A 20,948-nucleotide genomic window follows, 5' to 3' on the forward strand; every position below is an offset into this window, starting at 1 on the left:
TTGGTGGGCACGAATGTGTGTGAGCATGGGGTGTGTTCCTGTGGGGTGGAAGTGCACATGTATGTACATGTTTGTGTGCACGTGTAGGACTGCAAATGTGCTCATATATTCGTGTGTGTGGTGGGTGAGTGTACGTATGTATCCATGTGTGCTTGTGCGGATCCATGTTTGGACGTGCATGTGTGGGCATGTGTACACATGTGTGAGTGTGTAAGAGTGTGTATGTGTATGCACGCATGTGCTTGTGTGGACGTGCATGTGTGGGCATGTGTACACATGTGTGCATGTGTGTAAGGGTATGTGTGTGCATGCCTGTGCTTGTGTGGGTGCACATTTGGGTGGGCATGTGTCCATGTGTACACACGTGTGTGTAAGGGTGTGTGTGCATGCTTGTGCTTGTGGGTGCACGTTTGGGCGTGCATGTGTGGCATGTGTACATGTGTACACGTGTGCGTAAGGGTTTGCATGTGTGTGCATGCATGTGCTTTTGTGGGTGCATTGTGGGCATGTGTACACATGTGTGTATGTGTGTAGGGGTGTGTGTGTGCATGCCTATGCTTGTGTGGGTGCACGTTTGGGCGTGCATGTGTGGCATGTGTACATGTGTACACATGTGTGTAAGGGTTTGCATGTGTGTGCATACATGTGCTTTTGTGGGTGCATGTGTAGGCATGGGTACATGTGTGTGCCTGTGCATGTGTACGTGAGGGCGTGTGCATAGTTTGCACACCCATGCACGTGTAGGCTTATGTGGATGTGGGGGAGTGTGCACATGTGTATGGATGAACCCGGTGTTCCTATGAAGTGCAGTTAGGACCAGGGCTGGTCCCCAGTTCTCAGGGGGAGGGCCTGGGGCAGGCTCCCTTTTGTCTGAAGCCTGAAGTGTGGGTGTGTAAACTTGTCTCAGCCTCACAGGGATGGGGACTTGGGGATTTGTGTTGTCGGATTGTCCACGGAGCGGCAGGCTCCACGGGGGGTGGGTGCTGAGTCTTCACTTAGCTCGTCGTTGTGTCCCCGGCACAGGCCACACGGCAGGTGCTCAGTGTGTGGTTCTGAGCAAGCAAATGAGCACAGAGCCTGCGGGGTGGAGGCCAAGGAGCCTGTCTCGCCCTCTAGGGCTGTCTTCGCGGCCATGGGCCCAGCAGAGGCAGCAGCTGCAGGTGATGAGGGAGGAGAAGAGAGGCAGGCGGGCGCGTGGGGCAGGTGCTGTGGGGGCGGACGTGTCCCCTGCAAATGACGTCTGCAGCCGGCTTGTCTATGTGGGGGGTGTCCCAGCTGCTGCCCGGAGCCCCGTGGGGACGGCACCTGGTACCTGCAGAGCTGGTCACCCTCAGCCCCCATGCAGGGAGGGGCCTTCTGAGGACGCGGCAGGTGATCCTGGCAGTGGCCTTGCCGGCCCCAGGTAGAGGATGTTCCCGTTGCTTCCAGTTTCATGGCTTATTTTTATAGTCAGAAGAAAAATGAACTTTTTTCATTTGAAGAACAATCCTGAAGTGAGCTTTTGAGAGACTTTGGTGCCCCTCCCCGCCAGGCATCTCAGAAGCATGGAAGGATAAGGAAGCTAAATGGGGGCTGCCCCTGACGGGCACCTGGGACCCCTGAGCCTGCCCGGCCCTCCACCCCAGGATCATCCTGCATCTGCCCCGGGCTCCTGGCCTGCCGGGACCGTCACGGGGTCGCACGGCGGCTGTCCGCCTGAGCCTTCTCATTGCGCGGAACACCCTGGGTTTCACCGAGCTCCGTGAGACGGGATGGGAGGAGAAGCAGGGGTGATCTCGGGGGCAGACGCCGGGGCTCACCTGACTTGCCAGAATCTGTGGCCTGGAGTGCGATGGAGGCCTTTGGAGAAGGAGCTTAACCTCCCAAACCTGCTGGGTGCAGCCTGGGCCCACTGCAGGCCGCCCCCTTGGTGTCCACGTGGCCCCTGTCCCTTCCTCTGCCTCGTGACCGGCTGAGCTTTCTGAGTCCCCGGAGAAGGCCGGCTAGGAGGGGCCCTGAAGGGTCACAGTGCGGGGAGTGGAAAGTTTGAAAACAAAACCAATGTGAACGGCGTGTCTCCTGCACGGGCTGACTCAGAGGGGCGTGCCACAGGCCTCGGCACCCTCACAAGAACTCCAGCACCGACCAGCCAAGGACCAGGGCCCAAGGCTCAGGGAGGAGGGAGTTGCTGTCCCACAGCCACAGGGCCGCCCAGCTGGGCCTCTCAGGTGACCCTGTGTGCCCCCCCGGTCATGGCCCTGACACCCGGTGGTGACTCCACCCTCTCGCAGGTCTGTGGGGACAGGCACAGGCGGCCGCTCCACCCCACTGCCCACCACAGGCCCAAGTCCTCCAGGGCTGGAGCCTCCGGCCGCTGAGGTCACTCTGGCTTGTCCAGACTCCCCGGTGATTTACTGGTGGCCAAATTTACATCACCTGAGGCTGGCCACAGAAGGTGGCTGTATTCTGACCTCACTTGGCAGCTGGACATTTCTTTGCTTAATAAGTAAAAGGAAATTATTATTATTATTATTTTTTTGAGATGGAGTCTCGCTCTGTCGCCCAGGCTGGAGTGCAGTGGCTGGATCTCAGCTCACTGCAAGCTCCGCCTCCCGGGTTTACGCCATTCTCCTGCCTCAGCCTCCCGAGTAGCTGGGACTACAGGCGCCCGCCACCTCGCCCGGCTAGTTTTTTTGTATTTTTTAAGTGGAGACGGGGTTTCACTGTGTTAGCCAGGATGGTCTCGACCTCCTGACCTTGTGATCCGCCCGCCTCGGCCTCCCAAAGTGCTGGGATTACAGGCTTGAGCCACCGCGCCCGGCCAAGTAAAAGGAAATTATTAACAATCAGGTAACTGTTGTGGAGAATCTGACGGGGAAATAAATAAATGGTAAAAACAGCAAAACCCTCAGAGAGTGCGGTTCTGGGCCCTGCACCCACTTGACAGATGGGGAAGCTGAGGCCTGTCCCTCCAGCCGTCCAAGCCCGCACTGGCTCCCTCCCCTCGGCTGTTCCGATTAGACCTTCTCAACCTCCCCAGGCCGTCCGACTCTGGCCGACTGAGGGCGCGTTTCCGTGGGGGCTCCTGGAAAAGATGATCCCCTTTGTTGAAAATCAAAGAAAGTCATTTTTTCCCCCAAAACATTCCCCTGAACGGTAATATCGAGGGTCTTTTTGTATTTTCTCAGTTATGACGGTCGCCGGGGTGCCGTGAGTGTGCGGGCTGTCGTTCTAATGGTCACGAAAGGGAGGGAAGATGAAAAGGACGGGAAAGAAAATACGGCCTTCATTTTCCCTGTACTGGGGACGAAAATGGAAGCCAGGGGATTTCATTCAAAAGCAGTTTGATCAGGTCTGGTTGTTTTTAATGCCCCAAAAGGAAACTGCAGATTTAAGACCTCCTTAAACATGCAGAGAACCGGCTCAAACACAAGCCCCTAACTATGGATTTAGTTTTTTTTTTTTTTTTACGGATTTTTTTTAAACATCGAGGGCTCCATGGAGGAAAAACAAGATTATAACAGTAACCTTGGTGCTCAATATTTAATCCTGGTTGAGTAGTTAGGAGCAACTTACCCTTTTATTACTTTGAAATGAAAGGAAGCATCACAGGGGCTTCTGTAAGAAACACTTGTGCACCTGTGTTTTCAGGGCTCCCGGGGAGCCCGCGTTCCTTTCCACTCTAATCCTGCTCCCCTGAGTCCTATCCATGAATGCTGGAGGAGCCGACAGAAGCGTATTTAAAAATACAGGAGGGCTGAAACTTTCCAGCAATTCTTCTTCCCTGTTGGCTTTTGAAATAAAGTCTAAACCATCATGATTATTTTTAAGTGGAAATGACTTTAGACTTTCTTCACAGTTACAAGTCACTGAATCGTTTTGAAATGGATTTTCATTAAGTTGACCGCTTAAGAGGTTGAAGAGCCTCTTCTGAGATGATTTTCCAGCCAAAGAAATGATTTTTCTCCCTCTTCTGTGTCTCACGTTGAAGAGCTGGTACAGAGGTTTCCTGCAGACCCGGGAGAGGTACGTGGGGCCAGTTAGGAGGGTCCTGGGGTTCACCTGAGTGGTTCGGAAGCCCTCGCCATGCCACGCCGACCCGTCAGAGCTGGTGGGGGTCGCCAGGCACGGCCAGGTGCACAGGCCTTAACGAAACACCAGGAGGAACACCCATCCACCTGGCACGGCTGTGATGAGGTCCGTGGCCAATCAGAGAGATTCTGAGAAAATAAAAGATAGGTCAGTAGGCGACCCCTGCCCTGGGCAGGGTCTTGGCTCGGTGCTGCCTGCCCCCATGGGTTCTGAAGAAGGCGGGTTCGTTGGAAAGGCTCAGAAATCTCTATAGATCACAGGGGCTCTCGCCGGTGTGGCTGTCTCAGACTGTGAGGACTCAGGCCCTCAAGCCCCTCTGCTGGGTTGCGGAGATCTCCAGAGACTGGCCACCCAGGGGGCTGGTGTCACGGCTCAGTGTGGGGTCAACAAGCCAGGTCCGGGTCCCTGCCCCTCCCCTGTGAGAGGCTGACACCGCCATGGGGGCCGTGGAGGGTGGAAGGGGAGACACCCGCTGCCTTCACCCCCAGCTCTCCTCTAAGGGCGGCATCTCCACTGAGCCGGTGGGAGCCAGGGAATGAGGTGTCCCAACAAGCAGCTCAGGTTTAGACGGGTGCTTGGAGCTGAGGTCCTTAGCATCTCAGCACAGCCGCCAGCCTCCGAGGCACCTGTGGGTCCATCCCACGTCCTCCACCAAGGATGACCTCACTGAACGGCCGCCACAACTCACGGCTCTCGCTGACGGCACGAGCGGGGTCCCGGGCAGCCTCATCAACGTGACTGTGGTCCTGACCTGGAACAATTGCAGGCTGGTGCGAGGGTCCCACGCTGGTGGGTCCTCCTCCTAAAACTCGGCACTGGGAGCCACTTCCAAGGCTGCCCACCAGGCATCTCGTTCATGGATGGGGATCACAGCCAGGACCCAGGGTCAGGCCACACCGTGCCCCACCCAGCACCCCACCACCCCCACCTCCAAGATGACTCCCTGTCAGCCCCACGGAGGCCACTCTAGGACCAGAAGCCGGGAAACGTCCCACCCAGGAGGGGCCCTTCACATCCGGACGAGGTCTCGGCACAACCTTCAGCACCTCCAGGTTCGTGTGAAACAGGAGGACTGTTGGGGCTCCGACGAGTGGGGAGTGAGTCTGCCTCCACGTGTACAGGAGGCTGCCCCTTTGCTGTGAGGAATGCATTTTCTGGGACGTTTCCTGCAATGTGTTCTGGCTGGTGTGTAAATAATTCCGCACATCGCCGCCCGCCGGTCCTTCCTGGGCCCTGTGCCCTTCCCATTCCCAGTTCTCCTGACTCATACACGGCAGCCGAAAAAGAACCCCTGTGTTGAGCGGGATGCTCTTGGCTGCAGCTGGTCCAGGTCATGGCCGAGCCCAGCCGTGCCCCTCCTGCCCGCGGCCCTGTCGCTGGAGAGCTTACCGTCCTCACGCAAACAGTCCAGACCACAGTGGTGGTGCGTCGTGAGAATGACAGATGGGGGATGAGCAGGTGCCAGGGGTTTTAAATAAGACGGCCGTGTTTTGCCAAACGTCTCCCCCACGGGGTTGGAACAAGTGACGCCGAAATGGGCAGGAAGTGTGGACCGCAAACTCGGGGACCAAAAGGTCAGGCTGGAGTCACTGCCAGGGAGAACCCCTCGCCTTCCAGAGCTCTGCCGGCTGAAAGCCTGGCATTAAACAGCTTAATATATCTCGTTCATGACAGGTGGTGGTTTTCTGCTGTGTGAGTGATGAGATGATTACCCAGGATAGAAAGGCTAATTTTTGCCTCCGTGCCTTCATTTAGTAAGTCAGGGAGCTATTGTGTGTTTGCAGGAGTAAGAAAGTGTCTGTCTTATTTAGTTGTTGGCCTCCATGAGTTTGGCCCTGGAGAAGGGAATACAAGAGAAATGGGATAGAAAGATGGGGCAGGGGGGTGGGGAAGGACTGGCTTGTGGCTTCCATGACTCTCTGGAAGGTGCCCTGAGCATCTCAGGCCGTAGCCATGGAACCTGCAAACGTCACCTTCTTTGGAAAAGGGGTCTTTGGAGATGTGATTAAATTAAAGACTTCAAGATGAGGACTTTCCCTGGGCCCAAAATGCATTCCCCTGTCCTTATAAGAGGGAGGTGGAGGGAGATTAAACGCAGAGGAGGAGGCCAAGGGAAGCGGTTGCAGGGATGTGGCCACAGCCCAGGAGCTCCTGGAGCCCCCGAGCTGGGGGAGGCAGGAAGGATCCGCCCTGCGGTCTCCACAGGGAGCTCGGCCCTGCCCACACCTCAGCCTTGGATTTCTGGTCCCCAGGACGGGGGGAGAACAGATCCCCGTGGCTTCAAGTGCCCCTGTCTGTGGTTATTTATTACAGTGGAGCCTTGTGGCCTCTGTGTCCCGGCATTCGGAACACCAGGAGCCCTTCACGAGGCTCACTGGGGCGGTGGGTGGATGGAGGGTGGCCGGGCCGTCTGGTCCGCATGCCTCACCCTGGCCGGCGACCTCAGACAGGTCCCCGGTGTCTCCCCGATTCAGTGCTCCTGTCTGTAGAATGGGTGGAAAAACACCTGCCCTGTAAAGCTTGGTATCCGATGAGTCGCGATGTAGGAAGCTCTGAGGACAGAGCCTGGCACGTGGAAAGTCCTGTATGTTTACTGCTCTCGGTAATATACTGAATAAAACTCATTGGTGAATAAAGGGAAAAGCCGCATATCCACCTGGCTTCCGTGTGGACCTGCTGCCACACCCCGGTGGGTCCTGTAGCCCCAGCTGCTCGGGAGGCTGAGGTGGGAGGTTCGCTTGAGCCCAGGAAGTTGAGGCTGCAGTGAGCGATGAAAGAAAAGACGGCCAGGGAGATGATGCTGGAGGACACAGGCCAGGGTGGTCCCAGCCAGGGCAGCCAGGGCAGAGGCAGGAGCAGCAGCCCCAGCAGGACCCTCCCATCCGAGCAGCAGGACGTGGCCGACCCCAACCGTCACGAGACGGGAGACAGGGGTGGGTGCGCTGGGGGGTCTGTTCCGGGGCAGCGAGGACCCCTGGAGGGCAGAGCAGCAGCAGCAGCAGCAGCAGCAGCAAGTCCCGGGAGCCCGGGGTGGCCGGGGCTGGAGATGGCGCCTGACACAAGGGTGGTGGTGGATGACACGCATCGGCAGGGCCCCGTGGGAGGAGGGTCCCGGCATCAGTGGGGCCCCGTGGAAGGAGGGTCCCAGCATCAGTGAGGCCCCGTGGGAGGAGGGTCCCAGCTGAGGTCATCCAGCAGCTGCACCGTGTGGCCTGGGCTGGAAATGGTGCTCCTGGTAAGCCCAAGCGTGGTCAGGAGGCTGCCTGCCTGTTTCCAGGAGGGTGAGCAGGAGGCCTCAGGCACAGAGGAGCACCTGTGAGGTGCGCATGCGTCTGGCTGAGTGGGCACCTGGCGGTGTGTGCAGGCTTCCCGGCTCTTGTGGCCTCTCAGGCACCGGGGCTCTTTCTGCCTGTCTGGCAGGGTTTGGGAGGTGGTGGTTTTCCATAATGCATGAGAGGTTGGTGTTTGGCCCACCCCTCTTTGGGCCTCAGTTTCCCATCTCTGCCCAGGGGCCTGGGGTGGTCCTCGGTGCTGAACAGGACACCCAAGGACTCCACCCTCCGGCCCCAGCAGCCGCCGCCGCCCAGGGTTCTGCCTCAGGCTTTGCTGTCGATCTCTGCCACGGACCCGGCATCCGTTCCATCGGCCTCGTCGGGCTGTCCCTGCTTTGTGGAACACGCTGACCCGGGGAAGGGATCTGGCTCCCCCATCAGACCGGATGCCCCTTTCCCTGCTCGGCGGCCGGCCTGGCTGGGTAGCAGCGGGAGCAAGGAAGGACAGTGGCTGTTCACTCTACGGAAGGTGACACCCTGAGCTGCCTCCTCTGCCATGCTTCTTGGAGAAACCCTGGGGCACACCCCACTCCCCATCCACCTGGAGAGGGTGGGAGTCGGGGGCCCTGCGCGAGCAGATCTTGCCTGCCCGTCTGTTCTCCCACGTGTCCAGTGGAGAGAAGGCAGCCCAGCCCCCCACCTCTCAGACCCCGTCCAGGGACATCCCGTGGCTCCACAGAGCCGTCTCTCCCTGGACAGAGCAACCCTCAAGCCTCACACGTGGCCACGGTGCTCCCGGGTCACCACCTGCACTGACCGTCTCCGTGACTGCAGAGAAGAATGTCCCGAAGGTTTTGCAAATCAACTCACTCAAACTGCTTAGCACAGCGCTCAGCGCAGAGTGAGAGTCACGTAACTGTTGGCTTCTCGTCCCTCCCAGGCCTTGGTAATAAGCTGCCAGTTTCCTCTATTTTTAACCAAAGCAAACGTTTTCTATTTTCCCACACACTGAAGAGCATTGAAATGTTTGTTAGTGGCAACAGTGGGAACCGTTCTATGAGGAAGTGACACGTGGTCCTGACGGCGGTTGGAGGGGCCAGCTCCGGGAAGGCCCAGTGCCGCGGCTGAGCTGCCCCTCGGCCGTGCACGTTGCAGGACGGGGCACCCGGCGTGGTGTCCCTCTCGGTGAAGCCACAGTTGTTAAGGAGCCCTGAATTTTGGAGACACAACAAATCCTCTTGGAGCCAGGACCTCTCCAGGGATGGGTCGTGGAGCCAGCTCTGGGCCTGCAGCCCCAGCCTTCCTGGGCCCGAGGAGGCCAGTGCTCAGAGGGGCCCAGATCCAGGAGGAAACACGGACGTTCGGAACGGCAGGAGCCTGCGTGTGATTTCTGGAGGGCCCTGAAGAAAAGAGCACAGGCCTGAGACGCCTCAATGGGGGTGGCCGTGAGAGCCGTGGGGGCTCCTGTGAGGACGCGTCGCCCGGCCCAGGGATGCACGTGTGGTGTTTGTCACCCTCTCTCTGGCTCCTTCGTGAACAGCAGTGCCTTCTCGATCATTCGTGTCGTTTCCTAAGTGTTGTGAGCCTTAGCAACGATGGCCTGACCGGATTTGGAGGAAACAGGTCAGAGTTTTATAACCTTTCCAGCTGAGGCTAAATCACCAGGTCCATCTGCCCTGCCTTCGTGTGGCCGGGAATCCTGTATTCCCCTCCTTGGCTGCTGGAACAAATCACCGCAAACGCAGTGTCTTCAGACAACACAAGCGCCCTCTTCCCAGCCCGAGTGCAGGGGTCCGAAAGGACGTGCAGGCTGAGCTCCCCCGGGAGGCCCAGGGAGGAGCCGTGTCCTGGCCCTTCCAGCTCCTGGAGGCTCCTACATTCGCAACTGGGGTCCTTCCTCCACCCTGAGAGCCGGCCACACAGCGTCTGCCTCAGTCGGGTCTTCCTCAGCCCCTCCTGCGGGGACCCCGTGGTCTCTCCTTCCCCAGAGCCTCAGTCACATCTGCACAGTGCCTCCCGCCACGCGAGGCAGCAGTCACAGGTCCTGGGGTTCGGACACGGACAACTTTGGGGGACCATTACTCTGTCTGCCGCAGAAGGCCTGGGAGAGGTCAGCTCAGTCTTCATTCTCACTTTAGTGTGAATAACCACAATTAGTACACCTCCTGTGGTTTTTATCAGAGCTGAGGGAAGCCTTGTCACGGGTGCTGTGTCCCCCTGGGAGCTGCCTTCCTGCGCCTGCCTTTCCGGCGCACTTTGAGGCCCAGGGAGGCCGCCCCGGCAGGTGGAGAGGTGACCTCTGTGGGGCCTTCCTTAGTGAGGAGGAGCGCACGAGAGCCTTCCTGGGTTCGGCTGCCAGAATTTCACCCAGTTCTCCTCGTGCCCTCATTGGAACGGTGACCTCAGAGCGGCGGCCTGGGCCTCTTTCCCCAGCTGGGCTTTTACAAGGGCGACAAGCCCAGTCGGAGGTTTTGAAGTCAGCCTTTAAAACTTGTCACTGCTGCCCAGGACTGAGGCTGGGTGTGGCCAGGTGCAGCTTGATCTGGCCTCACAGCCCGTGGTGGGGGGTCCCAGGCCCTGACCCTCACTCCCTGTATTGGGGGTGGCGGGCCGAGGGCAAGGCTGGCGTGGCAGGACCGGGACTCCTCCTGACCCCTGGTCTTCTGGGGCCACAGGCTGTGGGTGTCTCTCGTGTTTGATGCAGGGGGCTTTGCTGAGAAGGTACTTGGAGAGAAGGAGCTGCTGCATGGGGTCTGCGGCCCCCAGCACCATCGGGGCATCCCTGGGCCCAGTGTCTGCCCTCAGCATGTGGCTCCTTCCTGCACAGTTCAGTAAGTGACTTAGGAAGAACAGAAAGGCGAGTGTTGAAAATCTGCCCTGTCCTTCCTGCTCTGAGGCTGTCCTGGCAGAGTCATGTGGAAGGTCTGGGACGGACGGCCTGGCCCAGGCCCTCCCTCTGTGGGCCAGCGAGCTCCCGTCCCTGCTGTTTCTCCAAGATGAGTCCCAAGAAGCCCACGGCGCTGGATGTCTCATGGGGACCTCGGCACCTGCTTCCCAGGAGCCCCCAGACCAGCACCCCTCTCAGGTGCAATGCAACGTGGCAGCTAGGCAGGCAGGGTGGGGAGAGCCAGGGAATGGGCCATGGTCATGCCAGGGATGGGCCATGGGCCACTTACTTCTCGAAAGTTCCCTGTGTGTTGAAAATGAGAGAAATGTCACATCACGTTAGCCCAGGCTGTGGCATTTTCAAACTGTTTACACTGAGCCCAGGCTGTGCCATTTTCAACTGTTTATGCTGAACATGCTGGTGTGTTCTGTCCGCACGGTCCAGGGTATCCGGCGCCTTCTCAAATGCCAGACGCACACGGACTGCCGATCTGTGAGCTCAACCCTGCGGCTAGCCCGGTGAGCCCGTGACATGAGTGTGGGTTGCGGTAACCGGACCTACGTCCACGTGAGGGGCAGCGGGTGCGAGTCTCAGGACGGCCGGGCGCGGGGCGTTCTGTTCCACCCTGCACACAGTCGGCCTGTCTGTTTTTACTGATTTCCTTCTTCCAATGATGGTTTTTTTTTTTTTTTAATCATCTCATAAAAAGCAAAACCAGACGCCCTCCCTGAGCCCTGCTGAGGAGGCCCTGGGTAGCTGGCCCTTCCCTGAGAGCAGCGCTGTCTCCTTCCGCTCGGGTGGGGCCGGTGGCATTGGAGTTGCTGGAGTGGCCGGTCAGCTCAGCTTGCTGCTGGGAGGGACACTTTGTCTGGCCTGAGTTACGTGGGGGGTCAGTGGCGGATGGAGCTGCCCACCTGTCCCACTCGCTGGCAGTTTCCTGGCACGCTGACCAAGCTGGTGAGGACCGTGACTTCTGGGCCTGGGCCCAGGGCTCCCGGCATGCTTTGGACTGACCATTCCTGTTCCAGGAAGCATTCGGGCGACTGCCCTGTCTCTCCCCCAGCCATGGCACGCTCTGCTGCTCGGCCAACCCCACTGGATCTGATAACATCTTTCCACATTTCAAACCCTGACTCCTGGACAAGGAGACCATGCCTGTCATCTGCCCTCCTCACCTGGTACACCTTCTGTCAGGGCGCCCAGGAGGAAGGAGAGGCTGCCAGGTGACCGCTTCGGCCGAGTTCGTCCCCTTCCGTGCAGTGGGTTCAGTACTTTTCCAAAACCTTGTTCCTGGGGGCTGTATCAGCAGCACCCGCTCCTGATCTCTGTGCGGAAGGGAGCCTGAGCGTCTCCTGGCCGAGGTGAGAGGCTGAGCACCTCCTGGCCAAGGTGAGAGCTGGCCTGCTGGTCTCCGCCGAGGCTGCCCCTCTCCTCTCAACCTTGCAGGTGCGGAGAGAAAAATCCCAGTCTTCCCAGGTTGCCTGGCACTGCTGGCTTCTGGCAACCCTTGAGGTGTCCTTTGCAGCCCCTGTGAGCCACCTGGCTCTGAGAAGCCTGCATGGCTAGGCCAGGGGATTGAAGCCACAGATGCCTCCTGCTGTCACCAGTAGACCTGATCTCAGGTGTTTGTTGGCTGCCAAAACGTCCCCCCTTCCCCTCTCCCTCACCTGGGGACCCCCTGGGATCGTCTTGCTCCCATTTCTTACTCTGCAGAAAGGGAAACTGAGGCCTAGGGCCACCCAGCAAGCACTCTTTCTGCTCCCCTCATGAGTCAGGGGATGTCTCACCAGGGCACGCAGAGCACTTGATGGTGGTGATGATGATACGGATGGTTGATGGTTGGGGTTTCATGTGGAAGTGAGGCAGGGTGCCCTGGAGTCTGCAGACCCAGTGGCTGTCGAGCTCATCTGGATGTGTGGTCACAGGGCAGAAGACTCCAGGAGCATTTCAGAGCTTCTTCCAGGAGTGGAGCCTGCACAGAAAGCGTGCAATCACCACTTCCCTGAACTTCCTGGACTGTTCTAGGAAAAGGGGTATTCAGAAGCCAGGGACAGCCCGGAGGTGGCCCGTGGGGCAGATTGTCTTGTCCTGCATGTCAAAGCTGTGAGGATCCCGGAGCAGGCTGCCTCGGGGCTGGGAACAGAGCTGCTTGTTCTGTGAACAGCCAGGGTCATTGGGAACCCCCAGGTATGAAATGTAGGGATCAGGAACCGTGCTAGAACCAGATTGGCCTCAAGGCAGGGCCTGGTCCCTTCTCAGTGCAGCAGGGCTTGGAGCCACCTGGATTCCACGTGCGTGAACTGCTCAGAGGAGTAGGCAGGGGCAAGGAGAGAGGGACAAAGGCCAAATCATTGGCAGAGAGAGAAGCTCACATTTTAGCATCACATCCGTTGTCACCGTACCTCAGGTGATAACAGCTCAGGGTGCACTCATAGCAGCAGTGGTGGAGATGCTGGCGATGACGGTGCTGATGGTGATTGTGATGATGTTGACAGTGATGATGGAGATAATGTTGATGGTGTAATGAAAATGATGACGGTTATGATGGTGGTGGTGACCATGGTAGAAGTGATGGTGATAGTGATGATGGTGATGGAGGTAATGGTGACGGTGATGATGATGGTGGAGGTGATGGTGATGGTGGTGGAGGTGATGGTGGTGATGATGGTGGAGGTGATGGTGATGATGGTGGAGGTGATGGTGATGGTGATAGTGATGATAGCCATGGCAGGGGTAATGGTGATAGTGATGATGATGGTGATGATGATGATAAGGATGGTAATGATGGTGGAGGTGACGATGGTGGTGATGGTGATGATAATAATGATGGTGGTGATGGTGATGAAGATGATGATAAGGATGATAATGATGGTGGAGGTGATGTTCATGGTAGAGGTAATAGTGATAGTGATGATGATGGAGGTGATGTTCATGGTAGAGGTAATAGTGATAGTGATGATAATGGAGGTGATGACCATGGTGGTGGTGATGATGATAGAGGAGATGGTGGAGGTGATGATGACGTGGAGGTGGTTGTGATAATGATGGTGGTAGAAGTGATGGTGATGATGATACGGGTGGTGATAATAAGGATGGCAATAATGGTGGAGGTTATGATGGTGGTGATGGTGGTGATGACCATGGTAGTGGTAATGGTGATGGTGATGATGATGGTGGAGGTGATGGTGATGGTGGTGGAGGTGATGGTGATGGCGGAGGTCATGGTGGTGATGATGGAGGTGATGGTGATGATGGTGATAGTGATGATGGTGATGATGGTGGAGGTGATGGTGATGATGGTGATGGTGGTAGAGGTGACACTGATAGAAATGGAAGGAATGAGATGGCAAGAGCTCGAGGCTGCAGATAGATCTAGACATCTCTGGACAATTCTTTGACTGAGCCCTCATTCATTCATTTGTTTATGAAACGCCTGTTCGGAAACAAGCACTTGGCCAGGCATGTGATCCAGAAAACAGAACACTCTTGCCCTGGGGCCCTCCCCCTTGGGTCCAGCGAACAATGCCATCCAGTGTAGCCAGGGCCAAGCACTCCTTAGGGAAGAGCCACCTTCTGCCTCAGGCTCCAGGAAAACCCCACGGAGGGGCTGAGACAGACCATGGCAGGGCTGGCAGGGGGCACGTGCGAAGGCAGTGGGCATGGGGGCTGCAAACTTGAGTCTGGCTTCCTGAGCACATCCTCCCTGAGCAGGGGGCGGAGGGGAAGTAGAGGAGGGGCAGGTGCTGGAGAGCCGACTCGTATTCTAGAGGGAACTGGTGGGGTTTATTCACTGACTGGAAAGCCCCAAGTGGGGCCAGGGCTTATGGGTGGGGTGAGCTTCAGGGGTGAATTGTCCTGAAGGGGTGGTTTGTTGGAAGCTGCTTCCTCCCTTACGCCTGGGGCTGCTCCCTCCCTGCTTCCTCCTGCTGGGGGCACCTGGGTCTGGCCCCTTCCCTGGGACTTTCAGCCCGGCTGTGGCCTCGGGAGCGGAGCCCAGAGCAGAATTCACTGCCCACTGCCCTCTGCCCGGGAGCGGAATGCAGGGTCAGGTGGGAGCCGCCAGATGGGATGTGCTCTAATGACCGGATTTGTGCAGGTGACTCAAGTCGGCAAGTCATTCGTCTTCTGCGTGAACTTTGTCTCTTTGCAGTGAGGAGATCAGACTCCACCTTTTCAGGTCCACTAAATGCGCTTTCCCAGCCCCTCTGCAAGGCTGTGCCAGGGACAGATCGATGGAGCCGGGTCCTAATCCCCGTCTCGCCAAGAGGCCTCCGACAGCGCTGTTCTGTGGGGGTTGTGTGTGTGTGCACTCCTGTGAGTGTGCATATCTGTGAACGCATGTGCATATCTGTGAACGCACACACGTGCACTTGTGAGTGTGTAAGCCTGTGGATGCACGTGTGCATGAATGTGTGTACGCACATGTATCTGCAAGTACATATGTGTGTGCACACGTGTTAATGTGCATCCATCATGAGTGCCCGTGTGTGCATTTGTGAGTGTGCAGGTGTGTGCGTGTGCATGAGTGGGTTTGTGTGTGCATGTGTGTGCATGTGTGCGCATACTGCAGTGGGTGGTCAGAACTAAACCACCCAGCATCCGGGCCCAGCCCCATGCCGATGCTCACTGGACACTGCCTGGGCCTGCCCCTCCCTGGGCCTCAGTTTCCCCAGAGGCCCCCTGAGCTCTGGCAGGCCTGGAGAGCTCTGTGTGGACGTCCCATTATGCTTCACCTGCTACTGAGACGTCCACATCACCACACGGTGAGCTCCTACAGTGTACCAGGCCCTGTGTGTGCCCGTCCCACAACAGCCCTGGCAGGCAGCTGCTCTTATTCTCCCTCTGGGGTTTGGAATCCAGACTGGCGAGAGTCGGTGACAGCAGCAAGAGGAACCACCAGACCTGGAGATGTGCCGTCTGTGGGCCTGGGGATGCAGATCTGACAAACGCCCTTCTGCAAGGCCTCGTGTGTACGGGACAAGGGGCATCTGCAGGACTGAACGATTCCAGAGGGTCTTCCTGGAGGCGACGGCCAGAACAGCCCTGACTGAGGAAGCAGAAGGAGGAGGGTGGAAAGGGAGGGCAGGCGGGGCCAGTGGGCCAGGGAGGCAGTGCTGTTCAGTGCACTGGGGGCAGGGCCGGTGTGCTGGCCCGGTGGACTCGGCTCCCTCCATCCTGGCCAGGGTGTGGGACGGACAATGAGCAGACACCAGAGGCTTCAGAAGGCCCCATTTTCAGAGCCCCACTGCGCACCGCTAGCCAGGTGTGCCCATTAGATTTAAGATAAAATCAGATTTAAAACTTAGATCCTGGAGGCTCTGGTCACATTTCAAGTGTCCCACAGCCACGTGTGGCCAGTGGCTGCCGAGTTGGACAGCACAGAAGGTCACGTCCATCACTGAGGAAGCATCAATGGATAGGCGGGCTGGGGGTGAGAAGGTGGCCCCAGGCGCCCACACCAAGGGGCAGGCTGAGAGGGACATGGAGTGGCTGTGTGTCCAGGGGACCTGGCCTGGGTGAGAACAGCTGCCCCCGCAAGACAGTACCTAAAAGAAACCTGTGCCAGCTGGGAGACCTGGGCCCCAAGAGACCTGTGCCAGCTGGGAGACCTGTGCCACCCAGGAGACCTGTGCCAGCCGGGAGACCTGGGCCCCAAGAGACCTGTGCCACCTGGGAGACCTATGCCAGCCAGGAGACCTGTGCCACCTGGGAGACCTGTGCCAGTCGGGAGACCTGGGCCCCAAGAGACCTGTGCCACCCGAGAGATTTGTGCCACCCGGGAGACCTGTGCCAGCTGGAGACTTGTGCCAGCCAGGAGACCTGTGCCACCCGGGAGACCTGTGCCAGCCGGGAGACCTGGGCCCCAAGAGACTTGTGCCACCCGGGAGACCTGTGCCAGCCGGGAGACCTGGGCCAGCTGGGAGACCTGGGCCCCAAGAGACCTGTGCCAGCCGGGAGACCTGTGCCAGCCGGGAGACCTGGGCCCCAAGAGACTTGTGCCAGCTGGGAGACCTGGACACTGCCTCTGCAGTGGAAGTTCTAGGAGCTCACAGTTTTCTAACTGCTTTATCAGGCACTGTGTGGTGCAGGGCTTTGCCCCAGGTGCCTACAGTGAATTCTGACTGCCAACTAATAAGTCGCTGAGGATTTTCTAAAGAAAATAAAAATAATAATAATGATGATGATTTTTTGGAGACAGGGTCTCACTGTGTCATCCCGGCTGGATTGCAGTGGTCACTGCAGCCTTGACCTCCTGGGCTCAAGTGATCCTCCCATCTCAGCCTCCTGTGTAGCTGGGACCACAGGTCCACCATGCCCAGCTAATTGTTTATTTTCCATAGAGATGGGGTCTCACTATGTTTCCCAGGCTGGCCGTGAACTCCTGGACTCATGCTGGGCCGTTCCGGGGAGTCACTGTGCAGACGTGTGGCCCGAAGTTTACAGAAAAGAAATCTCGCCTCCATCTGGATTTCTCTTTTTCCAGCTAAAAGTTACTGAAATCTAGTAGAACTCGTGTTCTGTGGAACGAGTTTTGCTCAAAGCCAATCCTTCCAAGTTGAATACGACGACGGCCTTTTAACCTCAAAAATACCCAACATTCCAGCAGCTACCACCCCTGGAACTGCGGGCTGACTGCAGCGGACCGTTTGGTCTTTTAGTGGTTTAGAAAAATGAAATCCATTTGTCAGCACCTAAATACCCGGGAGATTCCTCAAGGTCTAGACTCTTTCTCTTGAACCTCAGGATCCCGGCCAGCCTCGGCCTCGGCTCTGCAGGGCGACCCTGCGGGCAGCGCGTTCAGTTTGCCGCCGCACCTGCCCCGCCCTGCCCCACAGGCCGACCCTCCTTTGCTGCTGGTGTGCACAGAGACGGCGACAACCGCAGACCCGCGGGGTCATGAAGGAAATGTGTCCTTCAGGCACCAACCCACCATCCGCATTTTATGTTTAAGTAGCTCCTGGAATCCCCATCTGGCCTCGCGCCTACTCGGGGCCCTGTCAAGGCAAATGTTATGTGGGATCGTGGAAAGTGATCTGTTCCATTTCTAGCAGCCCAGACTGGTTCTTAGAAAGGCCGTACGTGGTACAAATCCTTAACCCCCAGCAAGAAATGTTCAGGGAACGCGGAGCATTGTGGCCACAGCTGTCTGAGAACAGTGTGGGAGGAAGGGAGCCCTGGGCTGGTGTGTCATTGACAGCCTGTGACCCGGACGTGGTCTCCCCCAAGGGACGTGGACGTCCCACTCGGGTCCTGAGCCCTGCCCTGATGTTCGTGCAGTGACGATGTCGGCCCGTGGCAGGGCCAGGATGCTCCCAGGAGTCGGGCGGACCTCCGCTGCGTATATGGAAGGAAGGACCCGGCCGGAGAAGCCAAGGGTTGGGAAGGTTACTGCGGCGTCTGGAGTCTGCGTTGCTGGAGTGCTGGAGCCCGGAAGGAACGCCGTCAGCCCTGAGTGGGAGGTGTGGGCCGCAGGGTGTGCGAGCTGGGGATTCCTGCCAGCTCTGTTCCCAGCACCTGGAAAGGTCACCAGCCTTTGATTCTGGTAAATTCTTCCTGGGTCGGGGGCTGAGTTCCCTCCCTGGGCCTGGCCTGGGAGGACGCCTGGGATGGGCTCTCCCTCCGGTGGAGGCGGGGGCCAGCCTTGGTGGAGGAAGCATGCTTCCCCTCAGACATGATCTTGACAATCGGTCAACATTTCCACCATGACCACATCAGTCAAACGCTTGCGGGGACAAGCACCGCACAGGGCCCTGCGGCTCGGCCCCCCTTCCCCTGGAGTGTTGGCTTGAGACACAGGAGCCCTGTGGTGTTTACGGAACGGCACGAACCTTTCTTTTGTAAGAAGCCCCACCTGTGGCCTCGTGCCCCTTGGCCAGGGTGGAGGGACAGGGCAGTGCCCGCATTGTCCTTCTTGGCCTCCTACTGTGGGAGGCGTTGACGGCAGAGCCAAGGGGTCCTGGAGGCCGTGGGGGAGACTCGGAAATGGGGGGATGGGAGGTGCCAGGGTGCACACAGCCAACCGGGGCTGAGCCCGGCCTGGGACCCTGAGCCCAGCCTCTCCCCCGCGGTGTGACTGTGGGTCCAGGGTGGGTGTGCCGGGCCCCCCCAGCCAGTGCAGGAGAGGCCTTTGAGCTGCTTATCTGAGAAGGGGCCACTGCGGCCCCCACTTTTCAGATGAGGAAACTGCAACAGACGGCGCTTGTGTCGCTGTAGGGGATGGGGGACGCGCACGGGGTCTCGGGTCGCGGCAGTAGGTTGAAGAGCAGCCTGTGAATCTGAGTAAGACCCAAGTAAGAGTGCGCCTAGGGTTGACTGGACCCAAATCCGTGGGTGGGCGCGTGAGTGTCCTGAGGCACTTGGTGAGGAAACGCGCCCTGAGCCTGCGTCTGCTGGCCTTGTTTCCTGATTAAAAACTGGTGTCGTGCTCCCTGGGTGCTGGGCAGGCTGCCGCCCTGCTCACCCTCACAGACAGCCACAGGCCCGCCTGACACCCCCAGCCCGCATCCTGCTGTGCTCTGGAGCCTCTGCCCTGCTTCTCCAAGGGGCCGAGCAGGGCTGGGCGGTGGTCAGGGGCCTGGCTCCAGGCTTGGTCTCAGGTGTCCTGGCTCCCCCAGCCCCAGGCTCCCACCACGTGCAGAGCTGAGCCCCTGGCACTGGGACAGGAATGGGGAGTTCGTGGAGCCCAGGTGGCTCTTTCGACCCGGGCTGTTCACATGGAGAGTGGACCTCCTGCCCCCGGCCCGGGCCCCCTCTCTCCCCAAGGCCAGGACAGTGCTTGCGTGTGCTAAGCATGCTAGCTCTGCTGCATGAATTAATGAATGAATGAACAAGCAAATGGATGGGACCCAGGAGCCCTGGGCTGAGCCACCAACGCTGGCCCCTAAGGAAGTCACCCACTCTCTGGCCTCCGTGTGCCCATCTGTAAGTGTGTGAGCGTGTGACCTCCAGGTCTCCCTCGTCAGCCCCATGGATTGCAGGCCTGGGTGACAGCAGCAAGGGAGTCCACTGAGCAGCAGCCAGGTCCCGTGGGCAGCCAGCACCCCCGAGAGCAGCTAACGGGGTCTCTGTTCCCTGCAGGGCATCTGCCTGCCCCTCGACTTAGGGACCCAGACCCAGGCCTCGTGCTGCTGGGAGGGCCCCTGACAACCCCAACGTCCACTGGGTCCTGGAGAAGCCAGGCTGGGAGTTGGGTGGACCTGGTGCTGGGCCATCCAGGCGTTCTTTACCCCACCCTCCTCCTTCACCCCACCCTGCTTTAGGGGCAGGCTCAAAGCAGCCTGTCCTGGGCCTGGGGCACCCAGGCAGCATTAAATCCCCATGGTCGGCATCACCAGCCCCTCACTTTCCATGTAGAGAAACGGGGACAGCGAGGGGCAGCTGCTGACCAGCGTCCACTGCGGGCGAGGTGGCCGGCGGCCGCTGGTGGCCCAGCTGGGGCTTTGCGTTGGATGTCACAGGTGGGCACCCGAAGTTCCAGCAGCGTTCGCCTCTGCTCACTGGGCTGGGGGGCTTGCAGAGGGCAGAGGCTCCTCCTTGCTGCGGCATCTGGGAAGGTTTTGTGGAGTTTGCCTTTGAGCCGGGCCTTGAAAATGACTTGCATTTGAAGCTTCAGCCAACAGACCTCAAAATTACAGGGTGTGGGAACATGCTGTGCACACACCGTCTGTGTAGGGCTGGAAACCGTGAGTCCAACAGGCTGTCTGCAGGCCTTGTCAGAGCCTTTATGACGCGCGTGTGGACGGGGAAGACCTGGCGGGGCGGTCAGGAGGAACTACTGCCCGAACTCCAGGCTTCTCTGACCGATGACTTCTTGAGTGCTGAGAAGTTGGGGCCCGGCCGTCTGTAAGACACTCGTTAGGAAATGCTAACAGCCGTCTGGAGATGTGAAGGGAAGGTCGTCCCAGGAGGGCGGAACAGCATGCACAAAGACAGGAGTGTGGAGGGCCAGGAGACAAGCGTGGGAAGCCGCTGACAGCCATGACCCCAGCTTGAGAGACGGGAAGCAGCTCAGTGGGAACTGAGGCCAACCGGGGGGTCCTGCAGGCCGGGGTGCCTTGCTGGGCGGGAGGAGGGAGGCCTTGGAAAATGGATCAGGTCACCTCTTCTAGGTTTCAGAAAGAGGACCCATGGGCAGCCCCCAGAAAGCCCCCAGCCTCCCTCACGTCCCTTCCAGGGAGCTGGCGGGCAGGGAGGCAGGTGTGGGGGGCAGCTGGTCCGACCTGACCCTGGCCTCCGGGCCCACACCTGGGGAGGTCCGTCTCGTTTGTTGAGGGGCCTCCTCTTGCACCAGGGCCTGCCCCCTCCCCATGTGTGGGCCCTCGCGGCCTACGCTCTGCCTGAATCTCTGGGCTCCAGGCAAGAGCGGCTTCTCGGGAGAATCCGTTTGGCTGGTGGCGTGGACCTGGGTGGGCTGTAAATACTTAATAACCAACTCCCCGGGCGGAAGAAGCCTGATCTGCAGTTTGCCCGTTTCCGTGGTGTAAGAACTGCCCCCCGGGCTGATTTCAAGGTCACCAGCGTGGAGTTGGGAGCACCTGGGGTGTTGCTGCTAGAGGTGACTTTGGCTCTTGGCTGCAAGAGACAGAAACCCCTAATCAGGAAGGGACGAGACCCTGGTGTCTGTCGCTTCTGAAAGGAATGTATTTAACATAAGTCGATATCATTTAATTTTTAATGATGATTGTGTTTCTTGACAGCAACATCCTTGGAAAGAGAAC

General features: G+C 58.6%; 1 protein-coding gene across 1 annotated transcript in view; it reads left to right on the forward strand.

The window, feature by feature from the left end:
* FAM20C (FAM20C golgi associated secretory pathway kinase) overlaps nt 1-20,948 on the forward strand; it is a 63,377-nt gene that overhangs the window by 29,122 nt on the left and 13,307 nt on the right. The window lies entirely within an intron of this gene.

The sequence above is a fragment of the Rhinopithecus roxellana genome, chromosome 6 (assembly GCF_007565055.1).
Source record: "Rhinopithecus roxellana isolate Shanxi Qingling chromosome 6, ASM756505v1, whole genome shotgun sequence".
Taxonomy (NCBI): Eukaryota; Metazoa; Chordata; class Mammalia; order Primates; family Cercopithecidae; genus Rhinopithecus; species Rhinopithecus roxellana.